The sequence below is a fragment of the Heptranchias perlo genome, chromosome 7 (assembly GCF_035084215.1).
Source record: "Heptranchias perlo isolate sHepPer1 chromosome 7, sHepPer1.hap1, whole genome shotgun sequence".
Taxonomy (NCBI): domain Eukaryota; kingdom Metazoa; phylum Chordata; class Chondrichthyes; order Hexanchiformes; family Hexanchidae; genus Heptranchias; species Heptranchias perlo.
In genome coordinates this window covers 78744511-78761001 of record NC_090331.1, presented here as the reverse complement: position 1 = coordinate 78761001, position 16491 = coordinate 78744511, and the positions used below count along the sequence as shown (strand labels likewise).

The window sequence follows — 16491 nt, the reverse complement described above, 5'->3', positions numbered from 1 at the left end:
CAAAATACCATTTTTTTTTAAAAAGTAGTTTTCTTGAGGGGGGGGCGGCAATTGAGGGAGGAAAAAAAATCAATGGGATATCAAGTAATAGACAAGTTTGAACTGATCACTGTCCCAATATAATTTTAGTTGTGTCAAGAAACCGCAGAGAGATCAGGTCACTGGTGAAAAAGAAAAAATAAGGAAAACCTGCATTTAAATAACTCATTACCTCTCCAAAATTTCAAAAGTGCTTCATATTAAATTAATGAATTTGAAATACAACGATTACTCTTATGTAGACGCAACAGCTATTTTGCACAGACCAAGATCCCATAACCAACAGTGAAATGTTGATCTGTTTTTGGTGTTGTTGACTGAGGGAGGAATATTGGACAGGACAACAGGAGATAGAATCAGAGAAAGGTTACAGCACGGAAGGAGGCAATTTGGCTCATCGAGTCCGTGCCGGCTCTCTGCAAAAGCAATCCAGCTAGTCCCATTCCCCCACCCTATCCCCGTAGCCTTACAAATTTTTTCCCTTCAAGTACTTATCCAATTCCCTTTTGAAAGCCACAATTGAATCTGCTTCCATCACCCCCTCAGGCAGTGCATTCCAGATCACAACCACTCGCTTTTGTAAAAAAGTTTCTTACGTCACCTTTGGTTCTTTGGCCAATCACCTTAAATTTGTGTCCTCTGGTTCTTAACCCCTCCGCCAATAGGTACAGTTTCTTTCTACTCTGTTCAGATCCTTCATGATTTTGAACACCTCCATCACATCTCCTCTCAACCTTCTCTGCTCTAAGGAGAACAACTCCAGCTTCTCCAATTTATGCACATAACTGAAGGCCCTCATTCCTGGAATCATTCGAGTAAATCTCTTCTGCACCCTCTCTAAGGCCTTCACATCCTTCCTAAAGTGCGGTGCCCAGAACTGGACACCATACTCCAGTTGTGGCCGAACCAGTGTTTTATAAAGGTTCATCATAACCGCCTTGCTTTTGTACTCTATGCCTCTATTTATAAAGCCTAGAATCCGGTATGCTTTTTTAACCACTTTCTCAACCTGCCCTGCCACCTTCAATGATTTGTGCACATATACCCCCAGATCTCTCTGTTCCTACAACTCTTTTAGAATTGTACCCTTTAGTTTATATTGCCTGTCCTCGTCCTTCCTACCGAAATGTATCACTTCACACTTTTCTACGTTGAATTTCATCTGCCACGTGTCCGCCCATTCCACCAGCCTACGTCCTCTTGAAGTCTATCATTATCCTCCACACTGTTCACGACCCTTCCAAGTTTTGTGCCATCTGCAAATTTTGAAACTGTGCCCTGTACACCCAAATCCAAGTCATTAACATATAAAAAAAAGCAATGGTCCTAGTACCGACTCCTGGGGAACACCAATGTATATCTCTCTCCAGTCCGAAAAACAATCGTTCACCACTATCTCTGTTTCCTTTTACTTAGCCAATTTTGTATCCATGCTGCCACTGCTCCTTTTATTCCATGGGCTTTAACTCTGACAAGCCTATTATGCAGCACTTTATCAAACGCCTTTTGAGAGTCCATATACACATCAACCGCATTGCCCTCAACGACCCTCTCTGTAACCTCATCAAAAAACTCAATCAAGTTGGTTAAACACGATTTGCCTTTAACAAATCCTTGCTGGCTTTCCCCAATCAATCCACACTTGTCCAAATTACTGTAATTTTGACCCAGATTATCGTTTCTAGAAGTTTCCCCACTACCGAGATTAAACTGAATGGCCTGTAATTGCTGGGTTTATCCTTACACCCTTTTTTTGAACAAGGGTGTAACATTTGCAATTCTCCAGTCCTCTGGCACCACTCCCCGTATCTAAGGATGGTTGGAAGATTGCCAGTACCTGCGCAATTTCCACCCTGCCCTCAGCAACCTAGGATGCATCCCATCCAGACCGGGTGAATTATCTACTTCAAGTAGAGCTAGCCTTTCTAGTACCTCCTCTTTATCAAGTTTTAGCCCATCCAGTGTCTCAACTACTTCTTCACTTACTGTGACTTTGGCAGCATCTTCTTCCTTGGTGCAAAGTACTCATTTAGTACCTCAGCCATGCCCTCTGCCTCCATGCGTAGATCTCCTTTTTGTTCCTAATCGGTCCCACCACTCCTCTTACTACCTGTTTACATGCCCATAGAAGACTTTTGGATTCCCTTTTGTGATAGCCACCAGTCTATTCTCATACTCTCTTTGCCCCTGTTATTTCCTTTTCCGCCTCCCCTCTGAACTTTAAATCGATCATCCTGTTGTTCTTCAAACAGTGCCACAGAACATTTAACATCCACCCAAACCATTCGAACAAGTAGGCAGACCTCTGTTTAATACCTCATCTGAAGCATGGCATGTCTAATAATGCAGCACTCCCTGAATACCGCACTGGAGTGTTAGCTTGAATTACGTACTCAAGTCCTGGACTTCAACTCACAATCTTGTAGCTGCTTTTACATTGCAAAACCTGTGCTAGTGGCATCTGCTCTTGACATCGTGCTGCAACTCAAAAGTAAACTTGCCAGGATTCAACAGCAAGCTTAGACAATTCAGCAAGTTGACATTTGGGTTGAGACTGGCTGCGCAAGACCTGTGTATCAGAGCCAGCACCACGACTACGGGTGTTAATGAAATATTAAAGCAGCTCCTGAATCAGGTGAAAAAGCCACCAACTGAGCAAAGCCAATGGGACTTGAGAAGGGCAAGAAGCATCCGTTCCTCTACATACATGCTGCCACTTCATAAATCCCTCCTAGCCGTTGGCACCAACAGGATCAGCAAATAATCTGCTCCTAGACCATTAATGCCACTCTGGTGTCTGCCTGCACAGGATAACTCAGATCAAAAATTATGCAGATGGAGTTGTATTGTTTCTTGCTATTGATGTTAGAGAAACTAATATTCAGCTCTTGCAAGTTATGATAGGCTTTTCGCAAAGATAGACGACACAATATTGTTGTTTCAAAGATGATGAACTACCCAGATAGTGGAATTGCAACCTGCATTTATAAAACAAAAACCTTAACCTATAGTGATTATCAGATAACTGCCATTGGGGTTTGAAACCACCGTGAGAGATATTAATAATCAGCACATTAACACGCTCCTATGACAGTCCTGGTGGCAATTTTAAAAATAACCAACTGGTTTACTTCTTTTGGGTTAATGCCATTGTTAAGATAGTGAACAGAAATATTTTATACGAATGTGTTCATTACTAAGACCACACAGTGCATATTCATCCCATAGTGAGCCATCTTTAAAGGAAAAATTAATTCCTGAAACAAAAAGCACTGCACATTTAAACTCCTACAACGCTTGTCTATTTGCTGTTGAAAATCCTGTATTGAACTGTTCCCTTGGTTACTGTATCCCTAACAATGAACATAAGATCTAAACCATGTAGTTAAAAACATGGATGGACAAGTCATTTTTTCTTCCTACATTAAGACATTATTTCTTCTTCGCCTTAATACAACAGCTAGTCAATCTTATTTTAGTGTTTATTTTCTGAGCTGAATGATATATTGTGTGTGTACTTGGCTCTGCTTAAATTCATGCTATAAACAGAGAACATGCCAAGGACCCATTCATTACAGTATTTTCCAATGGATGGATCCGACACAACATGCTCTATTTACAGTAAATGCACTGCTTATGGAAAAACTGTTATACACAATGCAGCCACACAATCAGTAAAATGTAACAAAGCAAAGGACCGTTACAGAAACACTGAACAAGTGCTTGGCACGAGTCAGACTAATCAAAATTGTTGCGTGGCAGCTCTCCACTAACATAATCCAGAATGTCGAGTTTGATTCTCAGTCCTGGGGCTGATTGTATCAGTTCTTAGCCAGATTGCCACACAAAGTGAACAAGGCGTGCCATCTTTTGCGAAGTAGGTGGGTGAGTGGCTAGGAAGAAAGGAAAACTAGCCCATCAGATGATTCAAAATTCTTTTTGTCTTCTCAATGTCCAACCAGCAGCTGATTCAAAAGAAAACTTTAGCTAATTTAAAAAAAAAATAAGTTCCCAAGCCTTCTGGCAAGGCTGTACTGCAATCATCCTTTAAGAAACATCCAAGAGGTGGATATGTCTATTATATTTCCTGAGGAAACTGAACACTCACTCTGTGGTACCAGTACCTTGCACCTTCCTGACTGGGAACATTTCATGCTGGTATCCTGTACCTATTCATCCATTAGTTCTGCTGATGAAAGCAATAGGGATGAATAGGAAATTGTGCCCTGATCAAAACAAAGGTAAGTTCAACTATTAAAAAGGACTCATAATAAACAATAGAATTTATCCTGCCATCTGATGGTGGTTATTTAAGGCTTTTTATATATGGAAAGCAAGTCAGTAATTCCCTTCCTGTCTGAAAAGGTTGGCCCCCTCTTCAGGAATTGTACACTCTAATCCCAGAACAATTAAAAAAATGGGCACTCCCCTGTGATCAGTCATTCATTCATTCATTCATTAAGGGCTGTCCGTGCACAACTTTTACTTTTTTTTATATATAAGGGGGACTGGGTGCACAGACACACAACACATCAGGAAATATTGCCTTTTGGTGTTATTGAGTTGGGCTAAAGAGCATTTTTACAATTAAAAAAAAAGCTCCCAGCTTACTAGGGCTCTTTGAATTTCTTCAGAAAACCTGCAAGTTGTTCAATATTTGAGGGAAGCACTGATAAAATGGATTTGATTTTCCATCCAGGCTACCAAAATTCTCAGCTTTTGTAATATGGGACTAAAAACAAAATTTGATTGATCACCTCCTAGCACCTTGCCAATACAGTCAGAATAGAAACCTAGAGTATTATGATTTTTACAACTTTTTTTTAAAAAAAAGCAAGCTGGTACTGAAATCCATCGAGTGTCCTGCACTTTTATTTATCCTCAAGATTTTCGAATGTGCCTCACTCAGCCAGCGAGAAACGAGAGCAAAACACAGATTCCATTCTTTTTAAGCATCTTTCTGCAAATTCCAGAAAACCTGAATTGCTCAATGTAACTGTTCAAAACCTGCTGCAATGTGTCACTTCTTGGCCAACAAATACCAGCTAAAAAAACAATCCATGCCAGGTAAACAAGATTCAAACACTATAATTTGCCTGCCAATAATCATCAACAGACAAAACTGGTTCAAGTATGTGGTTAAACTCTGTTGTTAAAGCAGAACGGTCTGTTTATTTTGCCTGCAAGCGTCACATTTTGATTCACTCAATAACTATCATTGCTGAGCCATTTACAACCTACTATGCAGAGCTGTTTAGATCTCGAAGAAAACAAATCTGTGGCCTGCAATTAACCAAACATAAAAGCCTATGGCAACATGCATTTATATTGTACCTTTAACATAGTAAAACATTCTAAGGGACTTCACAGAGGCTAAAACGGAAACTGAGCAGGGTAAGAGCCCAAAGGCATGGTCAAGGGGGTAGACTTTGAGAATGGAGAGCGAGGTAGCAAGGTGGAGAGCATTCCAGAGTGCAAAGTCAAGACACTTGAAGGCTCTGCCATCCAATGTGGAGCAGGACAGAAAGTTATGGAGGTAGAAAAGGGGCCATGGATTGATTTGTCAATAAGGACAAGGAGTTTGAATTCAGTGCATTAAGAATGGGGAGCTAATTGGTAAGGACAAAGGTGATAGGGAAACAGGACTTAGTGCAGAATAGGAAGCAGGCAGCAGAGTTTTAGGTGAGCTGGAATTTATATAGGATAGAACTCAGGAGGGAGCCACAGGGTACCCCGAAGTGCCGAGGTGGAGGTGGGAGGAGAAGCCCTCACGAGCTACGTTGGAAAAGGTAGGAGCGTAACAGAGCAGAGACAATAGGGAATGATAGAGGGGTCGATCGTGTTGAATGCCACAGAGAGGTTGAGGAGAACAATGAGGGACGGCGTGCCATGGCACAGTTAAAAGGATTGTTGACAGTTGCGGGGCAGCCAGAGACCAGACTGAAGGAACTGAAATAGGGAGTGATGGGAAAGGTGTCGATAGCACATTCAAGAACCATAGAAAGCAAAGGGGGCAAGAGGATTGAGGGTGAGTTTTTTGGAGGAGGGATTAAGTGATTTGTTTTAAAAAAAAATTGTTCAAACTGGACTATTGACATAATCCCTCCTTGATCAGCAATGTTATGAATGCAAGCAATTACATCACTGCAGGGAACTGACTAGACTGACGTATTCCCTAGAAACATGGCTATCTTGAGACAGTTCTGGATATAATTTTCCTCCCCCAAAATCATGATAAGAACTATGGCTGAGAAATTTCTGGGTGTGGGAGAGCAATAAGAAGATACAAGTTGGGTGGGGAGGACCAGAATTTAGGATGGGAACTGAGTTTGTGCCCTTTTTTGCCCACGTTCAAAAATTTAGGGGAAAGTACATCTGCATGACGCTTTTTTTAAATTTAAATTTGAATCCACATATGTTTGTTTTAGAGCTTGTGTTAATATTGAACATCTTTGTAGGATCCTACGTATCTATTCCTAAGATCTTAAATGCCTCAATAACATCACTTTCAAACCACCTTTTCTCCCCCCCCGCAATGTAAACATCTCCGGTCTTTTCTCATAGCGGAATTGCCCAATCTCATTCATCAACTTAAGAAAAAATAACTTGCATTCATATAGCTCCTTTCATCACCTCGGGATGTTCCAAAGCACTTCAAGCCCACTGTTGAACTCCCTTCCTAAACCAATCTGTCTTGTTACATTACAACAGTGCCTACACTTCAAAAATACTTAATTGGCTGTAAAGCGCTTTGAGACATCCCGAGGTCATGAAAGGAGCTATATCAATGCAAGTTCATTCGTCCTTGTTATTGCTCTGCCCTTGAAAAAATGACCAAGGTTTCAGTCATCTCTCCTAATTCATGTACTTAGTGCCCATTTTCTCTTCTGTGAAGCACCTTGAGATGTTTGCAACGTTTAATGCACTATATAAATGCAAGTTGTTTTTGGGAATACTTAGAACCGCTACTGAGAAGAAAGGTAACTGCTTCCCCTGTCCAAGCAATGGGAGACTCAGCAACTTATTTCTAACAATAAAAGATCAGAAAAACATAACGTGCGGTCTCAGTATCAGCCTTAAAGTGATGGAAACTTTTTAACTACAGCAGTGTGTCATTGTTGCTGTACTATAAACATTGCGCCAGTATGTTAAATCTGCCACACTGCAAGACACATTGCATTTTAAAGCCTCCAGGCAAAAAAGTAAGTAAAACCAGTTGCCCCCCCCACCCCACTCTCTCCCAAATTGTTCCAGATAATTTAACCATTGAGGCCCAGATTACCTGAGGCACCTTCCATAAGGTTGGAAGTGGACAGCCTAATTTAACTGATTACTAAAATGATTACTCAATATTGACCACAGGTCTTCCTGCTCATTAAACTGCAGATTACATAGAATTTACAGCACAGAGGCCAATTGGCCCAACTGCTCGATGCCAGTGTTTATGCTCCACATGAGCCTCCTCCCACCCTACTTCATCTAACCCTATCAGCATATTCCTTTCTCCCTCATGTACTTATCTAGCTTCCCCTTAGATGCATCTATGCTATTTGACTCAATTACTCCCTATCTCCGTAACCTCCTACAACCCTCTGAGATCTCTGTGCTCCTCCAATTCAGGCCTCTTGCACATCCCCAATTTTAATCCGTCTACCATTGACATCCGTGCCTTCACTTGCCGAGGCCCAAAGCCCTGGAATTCCCTCCCTAAACCTCTCTGACTCTCTCTCCTCCTTTAAGACACTCCTTAAAACCTACCTCTTCGACCAGGCTTTTGATCACTTGTCCTAATATTTCCCTAAGTGGCGCGGAGTCAAATTTTGTTTGATAACGCTCCTGTGAAGCACATTGGGACGTTTTACTACATTAAAGGCGCTATAAAATGCAAGTAGTTGTTGTTGTAGCAAGTTCCACATTCTAACGATGCCAATAAAAGTGGGGCGACATTGCAATCATTCATCTTTTCCATTTCAGCGTTAGGAATGTAGGTGTTGACCACCTTAATGTTTGCATTCATTAAATGGAGTTCCAATTCATTTGATTAGCATCTTTCAGTAAATACAACCTACTCAATGTCGTCAGCAAATATTAATAGTTTGTGAAAATGTTGTTCCACTTCCACTTTGTCTATGAAAACAAACATTCAGCAGTTCAAATACATATTTGGTTCTTCCAAGCTTCGGCTGTGTCTGGAGGGAGCATTTTAAGTCGTTTAACACTCGGGTGAAGTACTGGTGGTGGGAACAATTTATAGTAATTAGTTACAAACATCACCCAAGCCGCACATTTTTTTTTACTCCAAGGGTAGAGTTCCAATTTGGCTCTTCCAACACTTCTAACTTGTCTGCCAGCTAAAAGGCAGTTTCCATAAGCAGGCCTATGTCTCCTTTGAGATGAAACTTGCAATCTGAAATTGAATAACAATTCACCTTTTATCACTGTATTTTGTACCAGAGACTATATGGGCTGCTCAGCATGGTGTTCTGTCTACTTTGAAAGGCAGCAAATATCACACTGACAGACCATATTGTTCAGACTAAAACTAAGTCAAATTTATTTACAAGTGAGCTAATTACACAGAAGCAGAAGACACACAGCAAGGTACCAAGAGTACAATACTTGATTCAATATTTAAATTGTTCCAGAAACAATAAAACGAGTGGAGAACCTTTGCAGTTCTTTCCAGAATCTCCTAACTTGTTAACCATGTTATGTGAACAATGACTTCCACTGTGCCGCTCAATGCCACTTCACAAGGAAATCGGCAGTCAAAACATGCAACTAAAGTACTCAAAAAACCCTCAGCTCTTCTACAATTTTCCAGAATTACAAAGGCGGGTTTCCTGTGACAATCAAATAGAGACCTCAAAATAGTCAGGCAATTAAGATTGTTACAGCTATTGAGACAACCATCAGAAGCAAAATACTGCGGATGCTGGAAATCTGAAATGAAGCTCAATGGAAGCTCGGGAAACAGCACCTCATCTTTCGATTACAACCTTCTGGGCTCAACTTTGATTTTAATAACTTCAGATCATATTTTTTTTCCCAGACAGCGGGTGCTGGTAATGAAATAAAAACAGAAAGTACTGGAGAAGCTCAGCAAGGGAAGCAGCATCTGTGGAGAGAGAAACAGAGTTAATCTTTCAGGTCGAAGACCATCAGTACTAGCAAAAGGTCTTCAACCTGAGACGTTAACTCTGTTTCTTTCTCCACAGATGCTGCCTCACTTGCTGAACTTCTCCAGCACTTTGTTTTTATTTTAGATTTCCAGCATCTGCAATATTTTGCTTTTGATTTAGGTTCTGTAACGGTTCTGATGTTGCCATTTACAGCTCCTCTAGACACAGCCTTTGTTTCTGAACTTGTCCCATCCACCCTCCTTGCATCAAACCATCATCCCATTTGTCATTTAATCACCCCTGCCTTCCTCGTTATCACAGAGCTACCCTTTTGTTCTTTCCTCCCCTCCTCCCGCCCCCCTTTCCCTCGCTCTGTCCTTGCTTAAAAACTGTTAGAACTGGAAGAAGTTAAAGATCTAACGAAAGGTCATCGATCTGAAATGTTAACTCTTTCTTTCTCCACAGATGCTGCCTGATTTGCTAAGTATTTCCAGCATTTTGTTTTTATCATTGAGACAACTATCTTCCTTTGAAACATTCTCTAGTGCAAAACATGCATAGATCAGCATTTCGAAGACATGAGATAATTCCTAATGTGATTAATGTATGAAAACAAGCAATGACATCACTGCAGGGAACTGGCGAGACAGATGTCTGCCCTAGAAACATGGCTATCTCTAGACAGTCTTGGATATCATTTTCCTCCCCCAACAATATGACAAGAACTATGGCCAAGAAATTTCTTGGTGTGGGAGGGCAGTATTAAGACACGTTGGGTGGGGAGGATCAGAATTTAGGGCAGGAACATGCCCTTTTTTGCTCGTGTTCAAAAATTCCAACGTGGAGGGGGTGAGCACTTCTTGCACCCACCCCATTCCATCACTGAAAGAGGCGGGACTTGCTGGATTTTGATCCGTCAGAACTCCTGCTGGTTCCACCTTTATTTTTTATTCGTTCATGGGATGTGGGCGTCGCTGGCAAGGCCAGCGTTTATTGCCCATCCCTAATTGCCCTAGAGAAAGTGGTGGTGAGCCGCCTTCTTGAACCGCTGCAGTCCGAGTGGTGAAGGTCCTCCCACAGTGCTGTTAGGAAGGGAGTTCTAGGATTTTGACCCAGCGACAATGAAGGAACGGCGATATACTTCCAAGTCGGGATGGTGTGTGACTTGGAGGGGAACGTGCAGGTGGTGTTGTTCCCATGTGCCCGCTGCTCTTGTCCTTCTGGGTGGTAGAGGTCGCGGGTTTGGAAGGTGCTGTCGAAGAAGCCTTGGTGAGTTGCTGCAGTGCATCCTGTGGATGGTACACACTGTAGCCACTGTGCGCCGGTGGTGAAGGGAGTGAATGTTTAGGGTGGTGGATGGGTGCCAATCAAGTGGGCTGCTTTGACCTGGACGGTGTTGAGCTTCTTGAGTGTTGTTGGCGCTGCACTCATCCAGGCAAGTGGAGAGTATTCCATCACACTCCTGACTTGTGCCTTGTAGATGGTAGAAAGGCTTTGGGGAGTCAGGAGGCGAGTCTCTCACAGCAGAATACCCAGCCTCTGACCTGCTCTTGTAGCCACAGTATTTATATGGTTGGTCCAGTTAAGTTTCTGATCAATGGTGACCCCCAGGATGTTGATGGTGGGGGATTCAGCAATGGTAATGCTGTTGAATGTCAAGGGGAGGTGGTTAGACTCTCTCTTGTTGGAGATGGTCATTGCCTGACACTGGTCTGGCGCGAATGTTACTTGCCACTTATGAGCCCAAGCCTGGATGTTGTCCAGGTCTTGCTGCATGCGGGCTCGGACTGCTTCATTATTTGAGGGGTTGCGAATGGAACTGAACACTGCAATCATCAGCGAACATCCCCATTTCTGACCTTATGATGGAGGGAAGGTCATTGATGAAGCAGCTGAAGATGGTTGGGCCTAGGACACTGCCTTGAGGAACTCCTGCAGCAATGTCCTGGGGCTGAGATGATTGGCCTCCAACAACCACTACCATCTTCCTTTGTGCTAGGTATGACTCCAGCCACTGGACAGTTTTCCCTCGTATTCCCATTGACTTCAATTTTACTAGGGCTCGGTGCCACACTCGGTCAAATGCTGCCTTGATATCAAGGGCAGTCACTCTCACCTCATCTCTGGAATTCAGCTCTTTTGTCCATGTTTGGACCAAGGCTGTAATGAGGTCTGGAGCCAAGTGATCCGGCGGAACCCAAACTGAGCATTGGTGAGCAGGTTATTGGTGAGTAAGTGCCGCTTGATATCACTGTCGACGACACCTTCCATCACTTTGCTGATGACTGAGAGTAGACTGATGGGGCAGTAATTGGCCGGATTGGATTTGTCCTGCTTTTTGTGGACAGGACATACCTGGGCAATTTTCCATTGTTGGGTAGATGCCAGTGTTGTAGCTGTACTGGTACAGTTTGGCTAGAAGCGCAGCTAGTTGTGGAGCGCAAGTCTTCAGCACTACAGCCAGGATGTTGTCGGGGCCCATAGCCTTTGCTGTATCCAGTGCAGTCAGCCGTTTCTTGATATCACGTGGAGTGAAACGAATTGGCTGAAGACTGGCTTCTGTGATGGTGGGGATATCTGGAGGAGGCTGAGATGGATCATCCACTCGGCAGTTCTTGCTGAAGATGGTTGCAAACGCTTCAGCCTTGTCTTTTGCACTCAGGTGATGGACACCGCCATCATTGAGGATGGGGATGTTTACAGAGCCTCCTCCCGTTAGTTGTTTAATTGTTACAGATTGTGCTGGAATACAATTCTGCTGCTGCTGATGGCCCACAGCACCTCATGGATGCCCAGTTTTGAGCTGCTAGATCTGTTCTGAATCTATCCCATTTAGCACGGTGGTAGTGCCATGCAACACGTTGGATGGTATCCTCAGTGCGAAGACGGGACTTCGTCTCCACGAGGACTGTGCGCTGGTCACTCCTACCGATATTGTCACGGACAGATGCATTTGCGCCAGGTAGATTGGTGAGGAGGAGGTCAAGTAAGTTTTTCCCTCGTGTTGGTTCGCTCACCATCTGCCGCAGCCCCAGTCTGGCAGCTATGTCCTTCAGGATTCGGCCAGTAGTGGTGCTACCGAGCCACTCTTGGTGATGGACATTGAAGTCCCCCACCCAGAGTATATTCTGTGCCCTTGCTACCCTCAGTGCTTCCTCCAAGTGGTGCTCAACATGGAGGAGGACTGATTCATCAGCTGAGGGAGGACGGTTGGTGGTAATCAGCAGGAGGTTTCCTTGCCCATGTTTGACCTGATGCCATGAGATTTCATGGGGTCCAGAGTTAATGGTGAGGACTCCCAAGGCCACTCCCTCCTGACTGTATATCACTGTACCGCCACCTCTAGTGGGTCTGTCCTGCCGGTGGGACAGGACATACCCAGGGATGGTGATGGAAGAGTCTGGGACGTTGGCTGAAAGGTATGATTCTGTGAGTATGGCTATGTCAGGCTGTTGCTTGACTAGTCTGTGGGACAGCTCTCCCAATTTTGGCACAAGTCCCCAGGTAGTAGTGAGGAGGACTATGCAGGGTCGACTGGGCTTGGTTTGCCTTTGCTTAGTGGTCCGATGCCGGTTTTATTCTTATTATGACTTTTTTTTAAAAGTGAGATTTTACAACTGAGTGGCTTGCTAGGCCATTTCAGAGGGCAATTAAGAATCAATCACATTGCTGTGGGTCTGGAGTCCCATATCGGCCAGACCGGGTAAGGACGGCAGGTTTCCTTCCCTAAAGGACATTAGTGAACCAGATGGGTTTTTACAACAATCCGGTCGTCTCATGGCCACCATTACTGATACTAGTATTTTAAATTCCAGATTTTATTTAATTAATTGAATTTAAATTCCCCAGCTGCCGTGGCGGGATTTGAACTCACGACTCCGGATTATTAGTCCAGGCCTCTGGATTACTAGGCCAGTAACATAACCACTACGCTACCTTTCCTGCAATCAGGGAAAAGTGCAGCTGCATGATGCTTTTTAAAAATTTAAGATTGAATCCATGCTTCTTTGTCATAGAGGTTGTGTTAATATTGAACATTTCTTTGAAGATCTTAAATGCCTCAATAAGATCACCTTAAAGCCACCTTTTCTCCCCAAGGTAAACATCTCTAATCTTTTCCATAACACTGGTGCTTAACATCATTTATCAACTTAAAAGGAACTTGTATTTATAAAGCATTTTTTATGACTTGAGACATTTCAAAGCACTTCAAGCCAATTAATTACTTTTGAAGTGTAGTCAATGATGTTATGTAGGCAAGAGTAATGGCCTCTTTGCACATAGCAAGATCCCACAAATAGCACGGAGGTGAATGACCAGTTTAATCGGTTTTGGTGGCATCGGTTGAGAGATGAATGTTGGTTGGGACTTCTCGCTCTTCCACAAAAAAATGTCATGGGATCTTTTACCTCCACCTGAACAGGTCGATGGGCCTTGGTTTAACATCCGAAATTTGGCACCTGTGACGATGCAGCACTCCCTCGGTACTGCACTGAAAGGTTAGCCACTATCTTTGGTGCTTAGATCCTGTTTTAGGGCTTGAACTCAACCTTCTAACTCAGGAGAGCATGCGAGCTAAGCTGACACTGCTTTGTACTCCCTCCAAGACTAAATGGATCCCTCTCACGTGAACGTACTTCTTTCAAGACTGAATGTCTCCCTGAATTTTCATAACCTGGACAATTCTATGAGGTCTTCCTTCTGTAAAGAATCAATAAGAATATCTCTCTGCATCAATCTCAAATAGTTAATTTTTGATCCCTCCCTACATTTCCCTCCCAGTCGGGGAACACTTCAGCAGTCATGGACATTCATCCACCGACCTTCGGGTAAGCGTACTCCAAGGCGGCCTTCGAGACACACGACAACGCAAAATCGTCGAGCAGAAATTGATAGCCAAGTTCCGCACCCATGAGGACGGCCTCAACCGGGATCTTGGGTTCATGTCACGCTACACGTTACCCCACCAGCGAACAAATGTTATCTGTTTTTAATATAATGGGTCATTTGCTGGCTCTCTCTGCCTTCCGGATGTTTCTGCCTCTCTCTGTGTTTTTTTTTTCTCTGTTTTTTTTCCCTGTTTGTTTTTTTGTTGAATGTGTATTCGGAGGTTCTGCAGGTAACACCTCTCTGTCTGAACACGGTGATTGCCTTGGCAACGGGCAGTTGCAGGGGCAGTCTGTAAACACCATGTATTATTGTTCAATATGTATAAATGCGTAGGCTTCAAGGAGATCTTGAAACATTTGCCTGAGGAAGGAGAAAATCTCCGAAAGCTTGTGAATTTAAAATAAAATTGCTGGACTATAACTTGGTGTTGTAAAATTGTTTACAATTGTCAACCCCAGTCCATCACCGGCATCTCCACATCATGACATTTCTGTGGACAGTGTTGTCTTTCGGATGAGACGTTAGAGCAGATGGGGCTTCAGTCTCTCAAGTAGAAGTAAAAAATCCAATGGCACCATGCGAAAAGTAGCAGGGGAATTCTCCCTCAACCAACATCACTAAAAAACAGATTATCTGGTCATTTATCTCATTACCAATGCTGTGCTCAAATTGGCTGCTGCGTTTCCTTACATTACAACAGTAACCACATTTAAAAAGTACCTCGTTGGCAGTGAAGCACTTTGTGAGGTCCTGAGGTCGCTAAAGCCACTATATAAATGCAAGTTATTTCTTTCTTTGCTTTGTACTGGTGCAGCAGACAGCAGTCTTTTGAAGTTTATCATAAGGCAAAGCAGATGCAGAGTTACAGGGAGCTAAACTCTGCATCCAATCCAAGCCATAATGTAAATGAGCTGGGAGTGCTCAGTGCTGCACAGGGTGACAATGCAGACACGTTTCATTAATCATCGATATCCTCCACTTAATAGGCATGAAAATTCCCTTCCCCCCACCCTCTCCAAAAAAACAGTAACGACTGAGATTATGCTTCCCCAGCAATCCATCTGCTAGATCAGTTCATGAAAGAGAAAGGTGCAATCTGGGATTAGTAAACATACCAGAGGGGACAGATATTGAAAGGAATTTCCTGACCAGATAGCAGCAAATAAATGCATTAATACACAATTCTACCTTAGACACCAAGGTAAATCTGTAACAAATGAGCCGTACAGATGGAGCTCCCCCAATGGTTAGGCAAGTTTATCCACTTAATTAGCTGAGCAATACGGACAGGAAAAATGCCAAGTTTGATCCCTAGGACAGCTACAATGGGCCTCAGGACCCCTGGGTTACAAAAGGGGAAAGAAATATGGCAGAGCTTTTCCTTCTAATTTCTATCTAGTGACCCTGTTGGGTTTGACTGTGATGCTCTTATAGTTGAGTAGCCCACTGACTCATTGCTAAGACTCATACACGAACAGCAGCCAGGACAAGGTACCAAAGAAAGACTCGCACCTGTGGAGCCGTACCCCCATCAAGGACCAGCACTTTTAAAAGAAGGGAGAAGATTGGTGAAGAGAAAAAATGCAAACTACACAGGACTTTGATTCAGGGATATTAGTTCCTAATGGAGCTCCCAAATAAAAGCTGCGTTCGCACTTTAGTTCTGTGTCTTTGCTCTGAATAAAGTAGTCTCAGCATTGAAGTCAGCTAGACATGGTTTCACACAAGTAGTTTGGAGCAGACAAATTATTTGAATGGAAAAATATGCCCAGTGCGAACAGGTCTCAAACATATAATGGAACAACACTGAGGATTGGTCAATCTTGGCCCAGATGGCCACACACGTGATCAATAACTTCAATACACAACCTCTCTAACCATACATACATCCACAGAAGGAATATTGCAGAATAGCTGTGGGTGCGAATGTCAGAATGGTTTTGTTTCCCAGTGAGGCTAACACTCCCCATTTTGCTCACATTCGGTGTCAACTGCAGAATATATGGCTAAGTGCATGGGGAAATTGCTCCTAACAATAGGGAACCTGCTCCTAGCCTCTGAAAGCTCCTCTACATTTTGTGGTCGAGAAACCAAGGTGACTGGCCAAACCTGCAGTACGTTACACCACCAAAGCAGAAAAAAGCAGAAGAGAAGACAAGGCAAATCAGGAAGTTGTGATTAACTGAGGCCAAGCTCATTTAAAAGGCTGCAAGTTGTATGAGGAAGAGAAGACCAAGGGAGGTAAGAACTGTGTGAGAAAGACTAAGTGGGGTGTAGATGTGTCTAAAAGGGCCCGTGGATGATGACTGTTTTTTTCCCCTCCTTCCCTCTCCTGGCCTGCAGAGAAGCTCCCAACTTCTGCTGGTCGCTTTCCACAGCACTGCAGCTTAAATTAGAAACTCAGTTCATGAGAAATGGGAAAGAGATCACGCAGACAAAC

The 16491-nt window shown here is 43.3% G+C and overlaps 1 protein-coding gene across 1 annotated transcript in view; it reads right to left on the bottom strand.

The window, feature by feature from the left end:
* Positions 1-16491, bottom strand: part of ndufa10 (NADH:ubiquinone oxidoreductase subunit A10) — an 80313-nt gene that overhangs the window by 44475 nt on the left and 19347 nt on the right. The window lies entirely within an intron of this gene.